The 7785-nt window shown below is 37.3% G+C and overlaps 1 long non-coding RNA gene across 2 annotated transcripts in view; it reads right to left on the reverse strand.

The window, feature by feature from the left end:
• The window catches only part of LOC306670477, a 60409-nt gene extending 56124 nt beyond the window's left edge, over positions 1–4285 (reverse strand). For both annotated transcript variants that reach the window (XR_013766398.1, XR_013766399.1), the window contains exon 1: positions 4160–4285. This is a non-coding gene — a long non-coding RNA (uncharacterized lncRNA). The remainder of the gene's footprint in view (positions 1–4159) is intronic.
• Positions 4286–7785: the final 3500 nt, after the last annotated feature.

The raw sequence follows: 7785 nt of genomic DNA on the forward strand, positions 1-7785 counted from the left end.
AATTCTCCATGTATGTAACCGTAACTGCTAACTCTTGGGGGTTAAAACAGTTCTCACAGGTTAAGGCTCAGTTCTACATGACTGGTCAACTTCAGATGCCAGCTGTCAACTATAAATTTGGAGGTTCCTACAAATTCAGGCTCAATAATTTACTACAATGACTCACAGAACTCAAAAAAGCACTCTACTTAGAATCACAGTTTGATAATCAAGGATACAATTCAAGAAGAGCCATTAAATGGAAGAGATGAACTGGGCAAGGTATTGGGGTAGCAGGTGTGTGCAGAGTTTCCATGCCCTCCTGGGTACATCACCCTCCTAGACACAAACCTGGATTCTCCCTTAGCATTATCATTAGCTCCTTATTATTTCAGAGTTTTCATGAAAGTTTCCTTACACAAACAGGACTGGCCATTAAACTCGATCTCCAGCTCCTTTCCCAATCCTGGAGGTTGGACACAGTGCTGATAGTTCTAATTCTCCAACCAGGTGAATGTTTTTCCTTCTAGCAACCAGACTCCATGCCAAAGCTTCATAGGTGCCTCCAAAAGTCACCTAATTAGCATAATCAGAAAAGGTCAGAGAGGCTTCTTATGACTAACAAAAGACACCAGGAAACCCTTAGGAAATTCCAAGGGTTTTAGGAACAAAATAGTGGAATGGAAATGGTTAATTCTACATTCTTTGCACTATCACAAAAGGAAAAGATCCTCAATGTTAATAAAAATTTTCAGGATTTGATAAAAAGAAATAGAAATTAAAACAAAGCTAACAATTTGAAAGGTGGAGGGAAAAAAGCAGTTAATGAAATAAATCTCATTAATTCTGACTTCTTTGTAGATTTTATCCTATCTTAGACTATGCATATCTTAGGTGGCAGCAAATGTTTTTCCCACAGATAATTCAAATAAATAGAATAAGCATACTTACTGAGAGGAGTGCTAAAAATCTAAATAATTTTTAAAAACTAAGAAAAGATAAAAGAAACAGACTTTAGTTCTGGTGAATCAAACACAATGAGAATTTTCTGTTCTTATGTTTGATTCCACTATTGTGTTTGTGGAAATATAATTAGAGACTTGGCACTTTGGTATATGTAGGCAATTATGGTAAGGATTTGTCTCCTTTACTTGAGAGTAAAATAGATATCATATTTTTCACCTTGTTGTTTCCTATACATTCTCCCATGGCCAATAATAAGTGTTCAGAAAATCACTGACAAATGCTTTACTACTAACTGTCAAGAAGTCATAAAACAGAGAGCACGGCAGGCTAAACTTCCAATTATTACAAAATGTACTGAACACATCTTATTTTTCACTTGGTGAAGGGAAGTCACATTTATAGCACCACCTTGTGAAAGAGGAAGGAACTGGCTTACCAGGTGGAGCAGAAAGCCAGTCTTTCCAAGCTCACCAACAGAAATGGTTTGAAAAACTAATCTATTTTTAAATACCTATGTGTTCTTCCAAAACATATCTGATGTATGTGTTCAACTTGATTTGGAAGTTTTTCCTACTCATTTTCAATATTTTTCTCTAATCACATTTAAAAACTTTTGATAGTAATCATTAAGAGCCTCATGAAATAATATTTTCTGTGTTGTATTTACACATGTATAATTTTTTTTAAAAGACAGCTACTTTTTTTTTTTTTTTTTTTTTTTTTTTTTTTTTTTTTTGGTGGTATTGGGGATTGAACCCAGGGCCTTGTGCTTGACAGGCAAGCACTCTACTAACGGCTATATTCCCAGCCTCATGTATAATTTTATATTCAGGAAAATATCATAGTTGTTCTCTGTCTCTCAGTATTCTCTATTTTTAACCTCTTTTCTTGTCTCTTCCTATATATCAGGCTACTAATTTTATTTTTTTAAGTGAATGGAAAAAATAGAGGCCAAGGAGCTCATTTCTAATAGCTCCTTATAGTGCAACATAAATCAGAGCAGCATAAATTGTGTATTATCTAGTATTACAATCAATATTTGTTCTACAAACTAAAATTAGAAAATATATGGATGCTAAGTTGCTTATTATGAAGTTGGTTTCCTGAATTTTATGAATACAACTCATTGAATGTCTTCCTGATTAAATTGTATACAATGCCAGTAGATGTTTTATTTTTCTAATTATTTGCACTATGTACAACTATATAGTACAATGGTTTTCAAACTTTAGTATATATAAGAGACATCTAGAGTATTTGTTATTCATTACCATTCAGATATTTCAGCCTATTCCCAGGCTTTGATTCCAGAGAATGGAGGCTGGAGTCCTGTAATCTATGTTTCAACCAATTTACAAATAATTCTAGAGTGGGTGCTCGATGGTCACACTTGGAGGAGTAATGGTCTGATTCTGCACCATCTCATTTTGCCATTTGAATGTGTGTTCTCCTGTGGGATCCTTAATTTGTGCTTACCTACCCCATCCCCCATTTAATTACTCAATTTTCTTCTTCTACCATAATTTCCGTGTATTATTTTGGCCTTGGATCTACTGCAATTGTGTTCTCCTATTACTCAATCTTCTGAATTCTTTAGTATAGATTTATTATCCAGTGTCTGAATTTGGATGAAGGAACAATCTTTTAATGTCTAGAACAAAGGGAACACTTAATAGCACAACAATTAGGAATATCCTGACAAGATTTTGAATTGCTGAAGGAATCATAATTTTATTCACCACCATATCCTCGTGACCTAGCCTAATACCTAGCTTGTAATAGATAGTCAATAAATATTTACTAAAAAATGACCAATTGAATAAACACACATTAAAAAATCATAGCTTGAAATAACTATTTCAAAAGTAGTTACTAACTTTTACCCTTAAGGTTATTGATTCCAACTTCCTCAATTTACAGAAAGGTACACAGAGGCCCTCCGGTGGATCAAACCTTGAGCAAGCCAATTATGGAAATGGGCCCCAAGTCTTCTCACTTCCAGGGAAATCCTCCCTCCATTACTATAGTAGATCACCCACATGTCCTCACACTAAATAACCTGATGGCAAGTTAATTGTAGTTTAACTAATGTACAATTCTATTCAGGCTAAAACACACAGAATTTCTGAGTGCTTTTATTTCTCCTTATTCTGTTCTCTGACCATCAACCTCCAAAATTTAATTATATCCAACTTCAAAGTCAGCTTGAGTAAAATCCTCTAGTGAAGAGAACAGGCACAACTGTACTCTAAGTACAGCTCTATTTACTACAATTGTTTTAACTTTTCTAATTAAAGTTCCTATAGTCAGGCATTTATAGGGTTTGCACATTAGTGTTTTTGCTACATATCAGGTAGCTCATTATTCCAGATGGTTTGATTCTGGAATAATTAATAGGAGAAATAAACATGAGTGTGTGTCTATATACATATACCTGTAGGATGTATGTATACCTTGTACACATAATGTGCATTGTAAATGTAGGTAGACACATAACACACACACACACACACACACACATCTTAACAGACAGAAAGTCACTTGGTGATGTAGAGAGAACTCCATACAGTGGTTATTGGGGAACATGAATCTAACCCCCTAAGCGCCCGGGTTTTACAACATTATCTTCCATTTGGGCTCACTCACCACATCTCACTCCATTTCTAACAGTGGGCCTATTCTCTAACCTTCCAGAGCTCAGTTTAGAACTTCTTAACAAAAGCTTATTCTGTAATCCTGGACCTGAACTTCCAAAGTTCATAAGGTGGTTATGAAAACACAGCAGGATGGAGAATACTCTCAGCTACTGTGTCCTTTGAGAACTATAACAAACTCCTTAATTGTACTGAGCTTCTGTAAATGAGGATTGTAAGCCCACCTCACAAAAATGGTGTTAGATTCAGTGATGGTGTGCAAAAAGTCTGTCCCAGAGCCGGTCAATCACAAGTAACTAAATGCCATGAATGCCCCGGGGAGGTCCTTTCCACTCCTCACATAGCAAAAGGATGTGTGAGAGATCAATCCCATTTTACATGGTTTGAAGGCTGTGAAAATAAAATGTTATTGTCATTATTTGAGAAATAGTTCAGTACTATGCAAAGAACACATAGAAGACTGCCCACACACATCCTGCCACCACCATTTAGGAAATGACTTTCATTCCAGAGGGAGAGGAAGGGAGATGAAATGATGAACCTGATTTCTGACTTACTACCTGAGTAAATCCTTTGCCCTCTCTGAGGGTGGAGGGTAGGCGGGAAGTAGCTGGGTGACCTCTAAGTGTCCTTCCAGCTCGCAGATTGCAGCGGTGAAGTCAGATGGAGGCTCTGCCTGCTCAGCCCCAGCCAGGGCGGGCGTCCTGCCAGCACACTAGGCCCTCCCCTGGGAAGGGCTTCCCTTGGCCGAGTCGGCAGCGGCTGCGCCAAGGAGGCTGCAGACAGCAGCGGGGGCGGCTCTCCCGCCCAGCTCCGCGGAGACAAGGCGAGCGCTGCCTTCCAACCATCAATAATGCAATCTTTTGTCAGCAATAAATTCCCTCCAAAATTAATGAAACAGCCCTTTTAAATTCTCCTGTCACTGCCACATACAGCAGGAGCTGGGCTAGGCCTCCCGCTCTCTAAATAAATATAAAAGCCATATAAATTGTCTGGAGGCGGTACCTAGCTTGCTGGGCTACAATCTAATCTCCTCAGCCGCCTACAGAAACAAGAGGAAAGATGGAAACCCAGCACCAGCGTTTGATCTCTATTGCAGAAGGCACTCGCGCCACACACAGCCCACACAGCATCGCAGGACTTTATCCCATCCACCTTCCAGGTCACTTCCACTTTGCAGGTTTCTGCAATGTGACCTAGAGGATACCAATTAGGAATGTTAGAGCGGAGGCGACTTCAGATATTATCTAGGCCCAGCCGCTTAAAGCCCAGAAGAAGAAATAAAGGACTGAAATCTATATTCTACTGTAGTCGTATTCTAAATCAGTGCTTCTCAAAGTTCAGTGTAAATAATATACAGTAGGTCTCAGATGAGGACTTAAGATCATTAATTTCTAGAAAGGTCCCAAGTGCTGCTGCTGCTACTGGCGCATGAACATTTTCATTAGCAAGTGTCTGGAAGACCATGAACTCCATTAGGGAAGAGACACACGTATTTTTTACTGTGTTCCCAAATCCTAACAGAATGTCAATGCAGTGGTTTTTAATAAAGGTTCGTTGAATAATTAACAGGTACTTGCAAGAGGCAACATTACATCACAGTGAGAAACATGGACTCTGAAACCAGACTACCTGGTTTCACATCCTGACAATGCCACTAACAAGCTGTGTGCTTTGGGCAAGTTATTTAACTGCTCTTCACCTCAGTTTTCTCAACTGTAAAATTGCATTAGTAACAATATATGTCTTATAGGTTGCTTTGAGGGAGAGAAATGAGCTAATATAAATAAAGCTCTCAGAACAGTATCTGGAAATTGGTGGGTAATGTAAAAATGTGACTTGCTTAAGGTCACATAGCTACTTAGAGAATGTGGGCCGTCACCCATGTCTCTTGCTATTTTAGTTCAGTATCATCAAGTTATACCCTGCAGAAGAACATTCTATTTATTTAGTTATAAAGAGTGACATTTCTACCATACAGACCTTTAGATTTATGAAATGTAAATGTAAATCACATGAGAAAACATGCTCTGATAGAAGGTAGGAAATAATTGAACATACACATTTAAGTCAAGAAACTCACATAAATATGACTGAATTACCTGAGGAGCCCGATACTTAAATATCAGATCTGAATTGAAATCCCAGATCATCCACATTCATGCACGCACAGATGAACTGCCAATCTCTCAAACAACTGGCTCACAAGTAAATGGAGAAATGTCTAACTCAAAAGTCTGACATACAGATTAAATGAAATCATGTATGTATAGTACATAGTGTTACTTTGCACATAGTAGGAGCTCAAGAAATGATAGTTAGTAATAGTGGTAGTGGTGAAGCCATAGAACATTTACAATAAGTATAGACTGAAAAAAAAATGCAACTCTTTATCTGTGCCTTAGGAATGCGGACTGGTGGATTGTTCATACTTTCTCCAGCTCTGACATGATACCATCATTTATCTCCAAAACAATAGAAAACTATAGTTGTGGGCTAGGGAGATAGCTCAGTTGTTAGAGTGCTTGCATCGCAAGCACAAGTCCCTGAGTTGAAAGAAAGAAAGAAAGAAAGAAAGAAAGAAAGAGAGAGAGAGAGAGAGAGAGAGAGAGAGAGAGAGAGAGAGAGAGAGAGAGAGAGAGAGAAAAAAAAAAATAAAGAAAGAAAGAAAGAGAAAGAAAGAAAGAAAGAAAGAAAGAAAGAAAGAAAGAAAGAAAGAAAACTATAGTTGTATAGCTAGATACTGTTTTAGACTGGAGGAAAGCCTGATGGAGACATAGCAAAGGGCCAGCATAGGACCTGCCTGGACAAAGGTCTGGGTAAAACCAGATGCTAGAGATAAATGATGGACTGTCAGACTGTAAGTCATAAAAGGAAGATTTTGAATCTTGGGACTTAATATTTAGGACAGAAGAACCATTTAAGACAGTCTTTCTTTTCAACTTTGGTAAATAGAGGTACAAAGAGATTGGTTGTGTGTGTGTGTTAACAACGTAAACATGAATGAATCAGAAACCTCAATCATCAGCACAACATGAAGCCTATACCCTCTCACCCTCAAAGAGTAACTCCCTCGGCCATGCCCAAAGTTCAAAAACCTGCATGAGGGAAAAATTTTGGATCAACTTTGACATGTAAAGGACTTAAATCATTAACATAAAGAAACTGGACAAACTGAAAAGCAATAATTTTTCTTGGATTTATCAAAGAACTAAGGTCAAACACAACCTGACTTCAACAATTTCTGTAAAGCTAAAGTAATGGAGACGGCATGGTACTAGTGAAAGATTAAACATAGCTTGCTGGAAACAAATTGACTAAAAACAGACCCACACAAATATAGTCAACTCATTTTGGAAAAAGTACCAATGCAATTCAATAGAGAAAAGATAGTCATCTCAATAAATTGTACTGGAATAAATTGGGTGGGGGTAAAATTTAGACAGAGGGTCAAAACATCACACAAAAAAATAGTTCAACATAGATCATAGCCAAAATTTAAAATACATTATAAATCTTCTAATAGGAGAACTATAGGTGACTTTGAGTTCAATGATGATTGCTTAGATACCACACCAAATAAATGCATGCCCCATAAAAGAAAAATTAAGGAATTTGAATTTTATTAAAATAAAAAACTCTTGCTTTATGAAAGATACTGTTGAGACTGAAAAATATGAGCCATAGACTAAGAAAATATTTTTTTTAATTTTTTTATTTTTTATTTTTTTTTTATTGTAAACAAATGGGATACATGTTGTTTCTCTGTTTGTACATGGCGTAAAGGCATACCATTTGTGTAATCATAAATTTACATACAGTAATGTTGTTTGATTCATTCTGTTATTTTTTCCCCTTCCCCCCACCCCTCCCACCCCTCTTTACCCTCTATACAGTACTTTCTTCCTCCATACTTGCCCACCTCCCTAACCCTAACTCTAACCCTAACATTAACCCTTCCCTCCCCCCCATTATGTGTCATCCTCCACTTATTAGCGATATCATTCGTCCTTTGGCTTTTTGAGATTGGCTTATCTCACTTAGCACGATATTCTCCAATTTCATCCATTTGCCTGCAAATGCCATAATTTTGTCATTCTTTATGGCTGAGTAATATTCCATTGTATATATATACCACAGTTTCTTTATCCACTCATCAATTGAAGGGCATCTAGGTTGGTTCCAT

The sequence above is a fragment of the Sciurus vulgaris genome (assembly GCF_902686455.1).
Source record: "Sciurus vulgaris genome assembly, chromosome: 10".
Lineage (NCBI taxonomy): Eukaryota > Metazoa > Chordata > Mammalia > Rodentia > Sciuridae > Sciurus > Sciurus vulgaris.